Raw genomic sequence first — 15,364 nt, 5'->3', positions numbered from 1 at the left:
TAGGAATTCTTTGGCTCAATGAACTGACACTTTCCCAAAATAACTGTGAAAAGAAACACGGAAACAACCTAGCAATTAACATTCATATTTTATAGAACTTAACCAATTACAAAGCACTTCACCTATATTACCTTGATTTTGAGCCTCACAATGACCCTATGGGGGATGTCAGACTGGTATTATTAGCGATGTTTCAAAAGTAAATACCATTTAAGCCAGATCACACAGATACTGGGACTCAAATCTATGTTTCTGTTGTCTTTTTCACTTCAAGTATACATCCAGCGAATGTTCCCCCCAGATTCATGTTCAAACATTAACTTAGAGAGGAGGCTCTGTTCCAAGTATTTCAAAACATCAGAAAGTTCCACTCCTGTCTGTGTACTTTCTGCTTTGTTACTGCCAGTTTCCTGATGGACTTTGTCATTATTCCATGAGAGCTAGTAAAATGATTTGCATACATAGCTGTTTAAATATATCAACAGGCTTTTCTGAAGGTGGGGTTTCATGTCTCCAAGCATGCCTTTCACCCTGCACCCGACCAATACACACACAGAGCTGCAGAGGGAGCTGACGGCGCCAGTGTTTAGCAGCGGTGTTGGACAAACGCCTCCGCTTCCCTGGACCGTTAGTTACAACGACAGCCACCCAGGGACAAAAGGCCCACAGTATCCCGGCGCAACACTGCACAGCCACAGGCAGGCCTAGAGAGGCCAGCGCAGCTACATGAATTCTGATTTCTTCTCTTCCCACCGTGGACTTAGTACTTGATCCCCTGCTTTCCAGCTACAATCCTTGAACTGTTTCCTCGGAGACTTGTCACTGGATGACTGACTTTCTGAGCTGTGCCCAGAGATCAATCTCCCACCTGAAACTTCTCTAGTTGTATATATCCTTGGTGCCACACGCTTCTGTCAATAAGTCCTTCACACGATCCAAAGGCGGACCTCTTTGAAAAGAACCTTTCCATGGAATGGAACAGACTGTGATCGGATTCTACAAGCCTTGAAAACAGTGGTCCTTCACACGGTCTGAGCTGGGCTGCATCCTAATCAACATTCTCTAATAAAACCTTTAACGCCCGTCTTAAAACACTCCCTTTGGAACATTCCCCTTTCCTTTCTGGGTCCTAGACTTTGGTTTTCTTAATAAAGGAGACAGCAATTTCTGGTGCATATACTAATCAATAGTACATGAAACAATCCCCAGTGGTCTTATCCAGTCAGAATTCTCCTTATAATGTCTCCAGTTTCCCTTAGGGATCTATGTCCTAAAAATCTGTATCCTTCCAACAAGGGGGAAAAATAAAAGCAAACATATGGAGGCAGAAACATGAAATGGAGTTGAGTTGACCAAGTTGACAATAGTACAGGGTAATTCAGAACCTTCTGAAAATGTAAAGGCAATGGTCATGCCTTGCTTAGCACTTATTAAGAGTTAAAAATTAAACATATTGACCTGGGACTTCCCTGGCGGTCCAGTGGCTAAGACTCCACGCTCCCAGTGCAGGGGGCCCGGGTTCGATCCCTGGTCAGGGAACTAGATCCCACATGCTGCAACTAAGAGTTCGCGTGCCGCAACTAAATAAATAAATAAATATATTGACTTGAGTATAATCAACCGAGAACTCATCTCCCACCTCGTATACCTCCTTTTGACTTGCCGCCAAAATATAGTAGTTTTATCCTTTACCCCTTTCTCTCACATTTCAATCTAAGGTCCTAGAACTCAGGAGAATTAAGTACTGTTGTGCAGCACATTGCAAATAAAGGTTTGCAGCGAACAAAAGTTGGCCTTCCTAACAGTTTACTAGCTTTGGCCATTGTCCATTTTTGAGAGAGCAGTTGCTTTTGTCTGATTGTTTGTTGTATTTTGTTTTTAACTGCTTGAATTGCATACAGCACTTCAGGTAACAATATATTCCCAAAATTTGTATGTGAGACTTTTTTTTTTAACCAAATCACATTTTAAGTGCACTAAGATGGTCATTAATTATAAACACTTTCAACTAAATGGGGATTCTTCGTACACCAATTTTCATAAGGTGACCCACGTCCATAATAGGTATTTGAGGAATACTTGTCAAACCCTATACGGAATTATTAGTGTCGGAATACGCTTTTACCTACTTCGAATGTATCGTTAAGGTTTCTTATTAACAAGAGTTATCAAAACTGGGCCACAGCAAAACGTGAACTAGAATTGAGAGGTTTTTCAGGAAGAAAGGAGCAGAAATGGAAAGTGTAACCCCCGGAGCCCAAATGACAGGAACGATGCGGCCTTGGGGACAGGCCTTTGGATGGCGGCCAACACAGTCCTGCCCACAGATGCCACTGACCATGAAACGCAGACGTATAGGGCCAGCTCCAGCTGGAGAGAGTAACCCGGCCCAGCCCCCGGCTGCCAGAGGGAAGCACCGTGGAAGAATGTTCTCTTCCTTCTTAGTGTGGAGGACGTGAACACCGCTTAGGTGACTTTTAAACACACTAATCCATCCCTAAAACTCCTGAAGTATTAAGCTGGATGTACTTATCTATTCCTCTCTGTTACAGAACCAAGGAATAATACGTCCCGCCTCGCAGTCTGAAAAAGTGTGCCTTCATATCTGTTAGAAAAATGACTCTCCAAAATAAAAGTTAATAGTGCTCTATTTCTTGTCACGCTGTCATAATATCTTAACCATGAAAGGAATTTAATTTAGAGTAAGTAATGCCACTGTCACTTAAATATATGAATGATAAAAGAAACGTGAGCTGTTCTAATTCCATAATTCCCAAGTAATGACAATTAATGAAACCTTCTTTCTAGTGGGAGTTGTTTTCGGCAGCAGATAAAAGAGCTGCCGAGCCTTTTAGGATGTGCTCTCACAAACGCATTGCTTCTCTCTTTATCATTATCCAAAATATAATTAAAAGATGACATTTAAAACAAACTAAAAGTCAAACAGTATCCCACCCTCAGAGGAAAAGCAGCTGAGAAGCAACACTTCGCCTCCACTGAGAGCTGGTAGAAACTGTGGATAAAGTCCGCTGCCCAACATCTGCCTTCTGTGCTGCACCTGTCCTCCTGGAGCATCAATCCCACCTGTCAATACACGAAAAGCTGCATGAGATTATCACTGGCTGCTATTGCGTAGACAGATATTAATTGGGCTGTTTTACCACTGTGGACATGTTCTCTGACCTTTCCAAAAAGAAAACAAATCAATAGGAGTATCCTATACAGACTTCTATTTTCTTCCTCAGCTTGCTCCAATAGTCTAAAATTCAGAGTTACATGTTTATGGTCTTTATTGTTTTAGACCATCTATCTGGTGACTATCTACACGCAGAGAAAAATCAGCCTTTCATGTTAGCCCGAACACAGTTCAGTAGCCTTTAGGATCTCTTGGCTGCGAGGCTTGTGGGATCTTAGTTCCCCGACCAGGGATCGAACCCGGGCCCTCACAGTGATAGCGCCAAGTCCTAACCACTGGACCGCCAGGGAGGTCCCGAAGCCAAGTTATTTATCAAAACGCAAAAGAAGATTTCTGAGCAAAAGCTAAACAGCTTGATTCGGTCTATTCCCAAATATCTTAAGGACAAATTAACCAAAACTTTCTTGGCAAGCTGTTTGAGTCACGCTTTCCTTCTTATTTTCAAACCGTAACCCCGTCCTCTGTCCCCTCATTGGCACCCCACACTGTTCTCTCTCGTACAAAGCCAAAGTAATCAGGGCTTGATTGGAGGCCCGGGGCCAATGTCCAACTGTCCAGGGCCTGACCCACTCAGCTGTGGGCACTACTTAGAACAAACCTGAACAAACACGGCTCAGGACCTAACACAACCCTAAAGGGACACTGCTTGTTTGCGCTGTAAGGGAACGTGTACACAGCACTAACATTACACGATGTCACCTACTGGCTCCCCACCGTACGAAAGCCAGGGATGTAATAATCATTCGAATATAACAATAATAAGCCCCTAATAGTATTAAGAACACACTGAATGGCTTTTTTTTCTATCAACATATGATAATACACATCATTCCAGAAGCTTTTAGTCTATGGATATGGTTTTTAAAAAAAAAAAAAGGAGATACGGCAGAACAACCACTGAAAGGCCCATCTGCCTATGACCCAAGAGGTCAAAAGCAAGGGTACCAGATGTCCTCCCATGGGTGAATGGCTACACAAATAGTGGGACATCCACGCCACGGAACACAGATCCCCACAACACAAAGAAATGGACTTTGTAGGGACAGATGAAGCAACTTCCGTGAATCTACAGAGAGTCAGGCCCAGTGGAAAATACCAATCCCAAAAAAGGGTATATACTATATGATTCCATTGCTACAACATTTTAAATAACAGAATTTTATAAATGGAGAACAGATTGGCGACTGCTAAGGGTCAGGGACAGCAGATATGGGTGAGGGTGAATATGATTATAAAAGGATGACATGAAGGATCCTTGTGGCGATGGAGCTATTTTGTATCTTGCCTTTGGTGGTGAATATGTGAATCTACACATGATAAAATTGTATAGAACTAAATACACAAACAAATGAATCCAAGTCAAACTGGGAAATGTGCATAAGATCAATGGATTGTGTCACCGCCAATAACCCGGTGTAGCTGGACTATAGTTTGGCAAAATGTTACCATTGGGGGAAACAGGATAAAGGCTACACAGGATCTCTCTGTTCTTACAGCTGCAAATGAATCTACTATTATCCCCCAAAATTTCAATTAAAAAAAAAAAAAAAAGAAAAAGCAAGTGCAGCTCTATACATTTATGAAGGGCGAAATCCTGCCCTCCCCATCGTGGCAGTCTGGTAAATCCTTCCTAACCGGGCTGTCTACAGTTCTGACAGGTCAAGTGAGGCCCCTGGACACTCACCCGGCAGTGGGATGCCAGTGCCCTACACCCTCACTTCTCTCCCCTCTCACTCTTTACCCCTTTCCCATTAACCTACCCAGGTCACATCCAACTATTACTTCTATACCAAGATGCACCATGAATAAAGGGGCACTTTTTAACTTGATAGATAGTATTGATTGGATCCCTGAATGAAGAAATTTTCATGCCTTTTCTCCCAACATAAATCTGAGCTCCCCTGGGGAATCTGCTCTTGCCCTGTCCCCTTCCTTTTTCTGGACATTTCTGGGCTCTCAGAACCTGATGAAGAGGAGGGGACGGGCAGGAAACAGACTCATTTTCTGGGTCAGGGCAGCCTGTGTACAAATAGGCAAGACAGTTCTTTAGCGGGAGGGTTCTGCTTGCTGGGAAGAACGTGGAAGCTGGGTAGAGAAAAACCTCTCAGTGAGTAGAGGCCAGGTGTTCCATTTCTAGGAAATTCTCCAGGAGTGAGTGCCCAAGAGAGGAAGGAAGCCGGCTCTTCCGTGTTCCACAGGGGCCTGGTGATGGGCCCCTCCCCACCCGATGCAGCCCCTGGCCTTCGGTAGAGCTTGGAGAGCTCAGAGAGCCGCTGCAGACGGACAGGGGCTGCGTCTTCCTCAGAGCAGAACGGGGCCCTGTGGAAGTTCTTCCCTAATCACCACCGTTAATCTAAAGAACAGACAGGTTGGGAGCACTGACTCTGCACCCAGCCCCGTCCTGCTGCCCCACTCACCAGGCGGGCGACCCTGGGCCAGTTATTTATTTACTGCCTCTCTGACTCCACTGCTCTGTCTGTAAAGTTGGGACAGTCAACAGAAGCCCCTCGTGGAGACTTCGTGAGGCTCCTGTGAGTTAGTAGTTATTACCCAAAAGAGGCCTAGAGCAAAGGAAGGGCTCTGCAGGCGCTCGTGACGGTCACCACCCAGGTCTGCGGAGACGCAAACCCAGAAAGCAGCACAGATCAGGCTCCCCTGGACCCTTCACTGCGAGCACGTAGCTCACGTCAGAGGCCAACAAATCCTCTCACGTTCGCGGAGGTACTATTGTTGTTTCAGTAGAACGTTAAGTGGAATATTCCCACTGTCGGCAGAGGTCCCAAAGGCTAAGAAAGGTGGATGCTGGACATGCCATGGGACAGTGGGATGGGTTTGCTCACCACCCCGCTGCCACCTCCATGCTCTGTTAGGAAAGCTAAGAATTCACTGTTATTGGAGACATGAGTTCTTTGGAGAGTTACGTCCTGTTACTGCTGCCTCTTCCTCCCTCCCAGGGGAAATGGGGAGTGACCCCCCCACCCCCATCAAGGAAGTGGGGCAGGGGTTAGGGAACCACCTAGAGAACTTGGCAAGTGTCTCCTTGGGTCTGGGTGACTTAGAGACTACCCCTCACCCACACCTGAAAAACTCTATAGGCTGAACGCTGAATGGAAACGGCTGTGGTCCTGAGCAGGAAAACAGGTCTGTGCTGGACAACAGAATTGTGAGTTTCCTGTAGCCCAGGTGGGCCCTCAAGCTCGAAAAGCACCCCACCCCCAGGTCCTGGATTGGATGAGCTGAGCTCAGCAGCACGAGCCTATAAAGACACCACTGAATACAGAGACCCAGCCATCAGCCAGGTGGGACGTCACCCATTCCCGAAGCCTTCAGTCCCCACTAGTGGTGAATCGCTAAGGGATCCGCCAAGCACCCTCTGAGAAAAAAGTCAGCATCTGGACACTGGTCACTCCCAGAAGTCACACTGCCAGATCCCAGCTCTGCAGTGACAGAGGCCCCTCCCTGGCCCTCACCTCGCTCCTCCCCTCCCTGCCCAGCCCTCTTTCCCCTTGCTCTCCCACCCATCACCACCCTTCCAGCTTCCACCCCTGTGCCCTACTCTGAGCTGAGAGAAGGAGAAAGCTGTCAGTTGGATGGAAGACGGAAGCTTTGCCATTAGCCTGGACTGTACTTGCAAGTGACCAGGAAAGCTATGGATCTGCTTGAAATCTCACTCTGGATAAGGAAGAATGATTAGACAGAACTTGCTGAAGGCAGTGGTGTGAAAAACAAAACAAGTTTAGAAGTTTACATCTACTGAGTCCAGCTCAGTGACTTCAATGTTATAAATGGTTTACTTATCCTTCCCTCTCCTCGCCCGCATCCAAATGGCCTCGTTCAGTTCTCTTCCTTTGTGCTTCCCAACCCACCACCCCTGCTCTTGCCTCCTTATGCCTCTAGGTAACACATAAATATTTGAAATATTTAAATATTTTACTCCTGACCCCAATGAGAGTAGCGTATAATATTAAACTGAATAGAAATGACGGGGAATAGAACAAAGAAACAGAAGAATGGGGATTAAACATGACCAATTTCTCCATTCTTCTTCCCAAGGAATCCAATGCATTTTTAACCATTTGGCTATGGAACCTGAGAGATAAAACAGATGGAGGGGAACTTAAACGGACATGGGAATAGAGCTGGATAAAAATAAGATATTGGTTGGCAAAGCTAAAAACACAATCCCACGGGTCTAAGCACACGAAACGTCTATAACATCATGTATTCGTCAGATAGACCAAATTGGTAGTCGGAACCATGATACAGATTGTCCTTTTCATCAATAAACTCTGTCAAGTCACATCTAGGCCATAAGAAGGATCTCTGTGTGGGGAAATGCTATGTGAAAACCAATCCCTGCGTCATTCTCATCTTCCTGGACCCTCCCAGCAGAGCCGGGTGGTCATGTGACCGTGCTCCAGCCAATGGAACCGAAGCAGGCAGGAGCGAGACCCCCGGCCCCCTTGGAGACCCTCCAGTTCTCCCGTCCTCTGCTATGGGGTCCATGGCAGCCACATGTTCCAGATGTTATCACTGTGGCTCTCTCTGACTGAGAGATACACTTTCAATGGATTAAGCCACTGAGATTTCAGGGGGTTCTCTGTTAGCTCTGCACGGCTGGGCCTATCCTGACGATTAATCAGCCCTAACATTCTGACATGACAAAGGAATCTGCATAACCTCTGATTGGTACCAAACTGAGGATCAATGCCACTCTTCCTTGTCCTATAAAAATAATTTTGCTAGCTCAGTATAAACATTTCATATAAACTGGAAGAGATTTATAGAGAGCCTACCACTTATAAATTGTTATTAAGAAAATGGTGTTCCTACACTGTGCAAAGGTTCAGTAAACAAGAATTTGGCTAAAACATAAGGAAAAACAACCCTTGAATGTCTAAGGAAGTCAACACTAAAACAGGTGACCCAGAGAGGTTGGGGAACAAGAGACCCTAGTCAGGGAACTAAGATCCTGCATGCCACGAGGCATGGCAAAAAAAAAAAAAAAAAATTACAAAGGGAAAGAAAGGATTTCTAAGAACTCCTAAAAGTAGGTTGTTTTTTTTTTTTAAGAAGAGAAGCTTTTAAGAACCTGAGTTTGTCTTTGGTGTAATTTTATCAGGAAAGAAGCAGGTACATGGCCATCACTCTTGCTGCTAAATAGCATCTGTCAAAAGTAAGCCTACCTTGCCTCCCTTGGAGGGGAGCAGCCAAATCCATCATTCAGTGACCAATCCAAACCCATCAGGACGCGCAATATATTCTGATTCACTAACATATATATCTGTCAATATTTTCTCATTTTTAGTTTTAATAAATCTATCATGAAATTTTTAAAATAAATTTATTTAATTTATTTATTTATTTTTGGCTGCATTGGGTCTTTGTTGCTGAGCACGGGCTTTCTCTAGTTGCAGCGAGCGGGGGCTACTCTTCATTGCGGTGCGTGGCTTCTTGTTGCGGAGCACGGGCTCTAGGGGCGCGGGATTCAGCAGCTGTGGCACGCGGGCTCAGTAGTTGTGGCTCGCAGGCTCCAGAGCGCAGGCTCAGTTGTTGTGGCTCACGGGCTTAGTTGCTCCGCGGCACGTGGGATCTTCCCGGACCAGGGCTCGAACCTGTGTCCCCTGCATTGGCAAGCGGACTCTCAACCACTGCGCCACCAGGGAAGCCCTATCATGAATTTTTAATCAATATTTTATTTCCTTTGGGGGCTCTATTTCTTTGCAAACTTACCCTCCACATGTTATCTATTCTCAGGAACTCGAGATAATTTGAAAAATATGGCTTCATCATTTTTCACTCATCAAACTGGCAAACATTGCAGTCTGACAATGAAAAATGCTGGCAGGAAGGTGGACAAACAGCAAGTTCACACACTGCCGCCAGGGGCGTCAGTCCCATCTGTGATGTCTTATTTCATGAGCTGGCGTTTTGAACAGAGTATCTACTATATTATTCTCTAGACTCTGTAGAACGCTTAAAAGTTTTCTTAATAATAACTTAAAAAAATTTTTATTGGAGTATAATTGCTTTACAATATTGTGTTAGTTTCTGCTGTACAATGAAGTGAATCAGCTGTACGTATACATATGTCCCCTCCCTCTTGGACCTCCCTCCCACCCACCCCCTCATCCCACCCATCTCGGTCGTCACAGAGCACCGAGCTGAACTCCCTGGGCTATACCGCAGGTTCCCAGTAGCTATCAATTTTACACGTGGTAGCGTATTTATGTCAAACCTAACCTCCCAATTCATCCCACCCTCCCCTTCCCCCCGTGTCCACACATCCGTCCTCTACATCTGCATAAGATGTGCTCTTCAAGGACAGGGACAGAACCGCTCACGTCCTTCACACCCTGCCAAATACAGAGAAGTAACTATGCAAGTATGATCTAAGAAAGTAAGAGACATAAGTACTTTTCTAATGGGGCAGCTTTGAACTGGATGTGGGTGTTCCCAGCAGGAGCCACAACCAAGACGGGAAGTGTGACTATCTGGGTACCAGTGGCCACCACAGCCTCTTCTGACAAGCCTGCACTCAGGCTTACAAACCTGAATAAAAGCATTCTTAAAAAAACCCACCACCACCACCAATGCAGAACGATGCTCCCTCTCTGAACTAACTTTACGACCCTCAGGTTCTGCTTACGCTTGCGGGCAGCAGGGCCCAGAGCACCTCTCTGTCTTCGGTCAGGAGGAACTGTCGTCCACCCCCCCTGAAAACTGCTAACAGCCTGGCATCGTGGGGAACTGGCCAGGACTGTTTGGCAGGAAGACCCCAATCTTCGTCACTCTATTTGACAGGAAGCAAAAGTGAATTTTAAGGAAGTCACCTCGGGTCACCTACGGCTTCTGAGCTTGAATTAGCTCTTCTAATCTCATTTGCTTGTTCAAAGCAACACAAGAAAACTATAAATAGACAAATCATCCACTGTCTCAATGTAGCTCAACATTAAGACCACACTCAGATCCACCCAGTGAGACGTAATGGAATAAACACTGTGATGGTATCAACAGCCAGACAACTGAACTTGATAACACAATGGGACCCTTATTTTATTTCATTTTTTAAAAAAATTACATAGGGGACTGGGCTCAGAGAGTCATATACTCGGAAAAAAAGGGTGCTTGGAATACAGAGCGGCTCCTTTGTTAGACACACCTCCTTATGGGGCCCTGGGTACAGGATCGATGGATTAATTTCCACGTCCAGGCTTCACCAGCAAAGTGTCCACTTCCTTCAACCAATCTGCATGTTTAAAGCTCTCCCTTGAAAACGCTCCGTGCGCTGCTTCTAGCATATTTCACCTCTTCCCTTCTGGACAAACTTCTTGAAAGGACAGTCTACACTCTCCGTTTCCAATCCTCAGCCCCTGTCGACTCCTCAGTACGATCCGGTTTAACTGCGCTCTGGTTCTACGACACCGTTCTACTAGGGTTACCTTCGCAAACACTGACAAGAGCCCCGCCTGCCAAAAGCGGCCTCCTAGGGCCGACGTCTCAGTCAGTTCAGGCTGCTGTAACAAAATACCGTAAACTAGGTGGTTTATAAACAATAAAAAATCATTTCTCACAAGTCTGGAAGCTGGGAAGTCCAAGGTCAAGGCACCAGCCTACTCAGGGGCCCACGCTCTGGCCCATCCTTCAGTGTTGGTGTTCATCAGGCAACCACTCTGCCTCCCGTCCTTCCCGCTCTGTGTTCCCCTAGGTAATTACACAGAATCCCATTCTTTTATTATCTGATCACTCCCAAGCCTCTCTCTCCAGCCCCGACCTCTTGCCAGAGCTTCAGATTCATCTACCCAAACACCTTCCAATGTGCCACAACCAAGTGATATCAACATTTCCAAACCTGAACTCACTGTTCTCCCCACCGACGCAGAGCCTACTTCTCCAAAGCTGAAAACCTCAGTCTGTGACATAAATGCCCCACCAGTCACCCAAGAAAGAAACCCGAGAGTCACCCTTGACTCCTTGTTCCAAAACTCCAACTCCGACCTCCACTGTTACTGCCTCTGCCCTTATGCAAGCTCCTACTGGCCCCCTGGACACAGCAACGGCCATCTGGCTAGTATCCCAGCCTCACTCTAGAGCCAGCACAGCACCATCCACATGGCCCGGAGCTAACTGAAATGCACACACGACCGTGACTCTGCTCTGGAAAGTTCTCCAGTTTAAATATCAATAGTTAAAGGTGAAGCTGATTACAGAGCAGCACCCAAGACTGCCCACCCCTGATTCCACCCCTCTGCATCAGCAACTCCTGCCACACCTTCCTTCACAAGTTATGCCCTAGGACAGCCCCATCCCACAGAAATCTAACACAGGCCATACAGGTAGTTTTAAATTTTCTAGAAGCCACATTGAAAAAAGGGGGGGGGGGAACAGGTGAAATTAATTATATTAATATACTTAATCTAATATATCTAAAATATTCATTTCACCATGTGATCAATATTTTTAAAAAGTATTAATGAGACCGGTTACATTCTTTTTTTGAACTAGGTATTTGAAACCTGGTATATATTTCACACTTAAACAAATCTCAGTCTGAACTGCATTCCACGTGCACAATAGCTACACGTGGCCAGGGGCTACCATGTTGGACAGTGCAGCTCCAGCACCAACAAGATGGTTGATACATTTCCCCATATATCATGCTCTTTCATGCCTTTGTTCTTTTTTCCAAACTTACTCATATTCATCTTTTGAGATTCGGCTCAGACAGCCCTTCCTACCTCCCAAGCTATGCCAAGTACAGACTCATATTCCATTCACTGCTTGGGCCAGCCACCGTCCAAACACTGAATTCATCTACCTACACGTCTGTCTCCAACACTAGAATACTAGTTCCTCCAGAGCAAAAGCCTACCAGATTTACTCTCTTCCATATCCCAAGCACCCTGCAAAACGCTTGTACATAGTAACAGAGAATTAAATCTTTGTTGAATTAAAATGCTTCAGAATAGCACAGGCACCACTGAAATTAGAGCTGTATGTTTAAATTCTGGGTTCTGATTTGCATTTCTCTAATAATTAGTGATGTTGAGCAGTTTTTCATGTGCCTCTTGGCCATCTGTATGTCTTCTTTGGAGAAATGTCTATTTGGGTCTTCTGCCCATTTTTGGATTGGGTTGTTTGTTTTTGTGATATTGAGCTGCATGAGCTGTTGTCTTTTCGTCTTGTTTATGGCTTCCTTTGTTGTGCAAAAGATTTTAAGTTTCATTAGGTCTCATTTGTTTATTTTTGTTTCTGTTTTCATTACTCTAGAAGGTGGGTCAAAAAACATCTTACTGTGATTTATGTCAAAGAGTGTTATTCCTATGTTTTCCTATATGAGTTTTATAGTGTCTGGTCTTACATTTAGGTCTCTCATCCATTTTGAGTTTACTTTTGTGTACAGTGTTAGGGAGTGTTCTAATTTCATTCTTTTACATGTAGCTGTCCAGTTTTCCCAGCACCACTTACTGAAGAGACTGTATTTTCTCCATTGTATATCCTTGCCTCCTTGGTCATAGATTAGTTGACCATAGGTGCATGAGTTTATCTCTGGGCTTTCTATCCTGTTCCATTGATCTATATTTCTGTTTTGGTGCCAGCACCATATTGTCTTGATTACTGTAGCTTTGTAGTATAGTCTGAAGTCAGGGAGTCTGATTCCTCCAGCTCCGTTTTTCTTCTCAAGATTGCTTTGGCTATTCGGGGTCTTTTGTGTTTCCATACAAATTGTGAAATTTTTTGTTCTAGTTCTGTGAAAAATGCCATTGGTAATTTGATAGGGATTGCACTGAATCTGTAGATTGCTTTGGGTAGTATAGTCATTTTCACAATATTGATTCTTCCAGTCCAAGAACATGGTATATCTCTCCATCTGTTTGTGTCATCTTTGATTTCTTTCATCAGTGTTTTATAGTTTTCTGCATACAGGTCTTTTACCTCCTTAGGTAGGTTTATTCCTAGGTATTTTATTCTTTTTGTTGCAATGGTGAATGGGATTGTTTCCTTAATTTCTCTTTCTGATCTTTTGTTGTTAGTGTATAGGAATGCAAGAGATTTCCGTGCATTAATTTTGTATCTTGTAACTTTACCAAATTCATTGATTAGCTCTAGTAGTTTTCTGGTGGCATCTTTAGGATTTTCTATGTATAGTGTCATGTCATCTGCAAACAATGACAGTTTTACTTCTTCTTTTCCAAATTGTATTCCTTTTATTTCTTTTTATTCTCTGATTGCCGTGGCTAGGACTTCCAAAATTATGAGGTATCAACTCACACCAGCCATCATCAAAAAATCTACAAACAATAAATGCTGGAAAGGGTGTGGAGAAAAAGGATCCCTCTTGCACTGTTGGTGGGAATGTAAATTGATACAGCCACTATGGAGAACAGTATGGAGGTTCCTTAAAAAACTAAAAATAGAACTACCATATGACCCAGCAATCTCACTACTGGGCATATACCCAGAGAAAACCATAATTCAAATAGACACATGCACCCCAATGTTCATTGCAGCACTATTTACAATAGCCAGGTCATGGAAGCAAACTAAATGTCCATCGACAGATGAATGGATAAAGAAGATGTGGTACATATATACAATGGAATATTACTCAGCCATAAAAAGGAACGAAATTGGGTCATTGTAGAGACGTGGATGGACCTAGACACTGTCATACAGAGTGAAGTAAGTCAGAAAGAGAAAAACAAATATCGTATATTAACGCATATATGTGGAATCTAGAAAAATGGTACAGATGAACTGGTTTGAAAGGCAGAAATAGAGACACAGACGTAGAGAACAAACATATGGACACCAAGGGGGGAAAAGAGGGTGGGATGAATTGGGAGATTGGGATTGACATATATATACTAATATGTATAAAACAGATAACTATTGAGAACCTGCTGTATAGCAAAGGGAACTCCACTTTGCTGTACAGTAGAAACTAACACAACATTGTAAAACAACTATACCCCAATAAAAAATAAAAATGAAAAAAAAAATAAATTCTGGGTTCCTGGGTGAACATATATATTCTTGGTTAACAAAAAAGGATGCAAAGACAGACTGCAAACATACTCAATCCTTTTATAGGACATATTCATACATATGCAATCTCTTTCAATGCAGAGCCTGCTTATGAAAATATTTACCTGTGGCATACTGTGAGCAGAATAAAGAAATTCAAATTTTGAAGTTAAAAGGGATCATAGTATGATCTAGTTATTTTATGTAAAGAGAAAAGAGGTGAGATAATTTAAATGGCGGATACAAATGTACACAACTACCTAATGCAGAACCAGCACCGTAACCACACGCCCGGGTCCCTAGAGTTTTCCACCGCACCACTCTGCTTGTGTGATCAACTGTTCACGTTAATCAAACAGAATCTGTCATTAAAATCCATTTAACATTAGAGAAAACCCGTACAATTGAAAATCTAGCTGTTTGTTATTATTGCTGTCAACTCCTTTCAAGACGGCATGGCCGGGAATACACCGCTCAACAAACCCTCCTCGTGCTGCCCCTCTGGTCACAGACCCATGGGGCCACGTGACCAGTTCTAGCCAAGGAAACGTGTGGGAGTGGCTCATGCCCCCTCGGGGGTGAGGCATTTAAGAGGAGGTGTGCCACCTCCATGTGCCTCTCCCCTGACCCTAGAGCCAGCATGGGAATGGCAGTCACAGGCCGGGAGGGGTCTGTCACGCAGAGCTACCAGACGGAGGGGTCGGGCCCGACAAGAGCAAGAAGTAGACTCTGGCTGTGCTGAATTACGGGGATTTCGAGGTTGTTTTTCAGTGACGGCAGATCATGCTTAATTAGCCTGACTAATAACTGACAGAGACTAAAGTACAGATCTAAGAACCTGTACCTTGAAATTCAGTACTGTGGCAAATATAATTAATATTACTCTAAATTACTAAATACGAATCCACTTTAAAATATTTCCTGCTACTATTTTATTTTAAAATGACATAATGAACTATACATTAAATGTAAGATGTAGCAGGTGTAAAATATAGTTAAAGGCATAAAATTGTCAATGTGGAAAACACACAGCCAAAACCGAACGCTGAATCAGGATTTTAGCACTGATTACTTTTTCTAAATACTGGCCATAAATATGCTCGTGAAGTGGCTATACCAGTCAAGGTCACTGTCTGAGGC

The 15,364-nt window shown here is 44.1% G+C and overlaps 1 protein-coding gene across 4 annotated transcripts in view; it reads right to left on the bottom strand.

Moving 5' to 3' along the window:
* The window catches only part of FARS2 (phenylalanyl-tRNA synthetase 2, mitochondrial), a 406,264-nt gene that overhangs the window by 178,561 nt on the left and 212,339 nt on the right, over nucleotides 1-15,364 (bottom strand). The gene's annotated exons all lie outside the window — the stretch shown is intronic.

This window comes from Balaenoptera musculus, chromosome 11 (genome assembly GCF_009873245.2).
Source record: "Balaenoptera musculus isolate JJ_BM4_2016_0621 chromosome 11, mBalMus1.pri.v3, whole genome shotgun sequence".
Classification (NCBI taxonomy): domain Eukaryota; kingdom Metazoa; phylum Chordata; class Mammalia; order Artiodactyla; family Balaenopteridae; genus Balaenoptera; species Balaenoptera musculus.
Note: the sequence above shows the minus strand (reverse complement) of the source record. Positions and strands in the feature narration are given on the sequence as shown.